Below are 853 nucleotides of genomic sequence, written 5' to 3'. Positions count from 1 at the left end.
GTTGTAGAAATTTACCATGAACAAGTAGAAATAAACAAAAATTTATGTACAAGGATGTTTTTGCTTTGGTCAATCTCTCTCATTCACTGTTCTGTCATTGGGGATAATACTCTATCAGCTGAAATGCATTTACATACATTATCTATCATCTCAGTAGCTGAAATGTTTCCCCATATTTTCCAAGTTTCACTATAGATCAATTCTCGAGCCGTGCACTGTCTTAATGAAGTTCCTTCCGGGCTTCCTCTTCCCTGTGATTTAATTGGACTTTGTGAGACAGACACAATTACTATGTTTAGAAAAATTTGACAACACGCCAGTTTCTTACCTGAACCCTAATTTAAAAAGCCAAGAGGAAAGGAAACAGATACGTGCAGGAGTTTGTGAAAATTAGCCATCACATAAAACTCACCTTGGTGGGCTACCTCAACATAGGAAAGACCAAAGAAGAAATAAGTTCTCTCCTCAGGTGAGAAGCATTCTGGAGCCGATTTCTTTCCCTCAGTGCCTGAAGACTTCTAGTGCAAATCTGATTTTTTTCTTCTGATACAGGTTAGTTTTGTGACCTTTATTTCCTTGAAGACTCTGGTCTTAATGGGATTTTTAAATTTTCATTTTATGTCATATAATTGCATAATTAGAAAAATATTCTTGTGTTTCATATATGCAATTTTAAAAAATGCTAGTTAGAGTATTCACAAAGGAAGGAAAAAGAGAACCAGAATTCATCAAAAGAGCACCTAATTAACATTTCCACTGGGGCAGAAAGCAGGTTGGGGGCAATGTCTGCTACAAGTATGGAGAGGAATTGGGCTTTCTGTGGTTTCATTTGCGTTTGGTAAATGGACAGAGT

Source organism: Galeopterus variegatus, unplaced genomic scaffold (assembly GCF_000696425.1).
Source record: "Galeopterus variegatus unplaced genomic scaffold, G_variegatus-3.0.2 Scaffold3621, whole genome shotgun sequence".
NCBI classification, from domain to species: Eukaryota; Metazoa; Chordata; class Mammalia; order Dermoptera; family Cynocephalidae; genus Galeopterus; species Galeopterus variegatus.
This window is presented reverse-complemented; position numbering follows the sequence as displayed.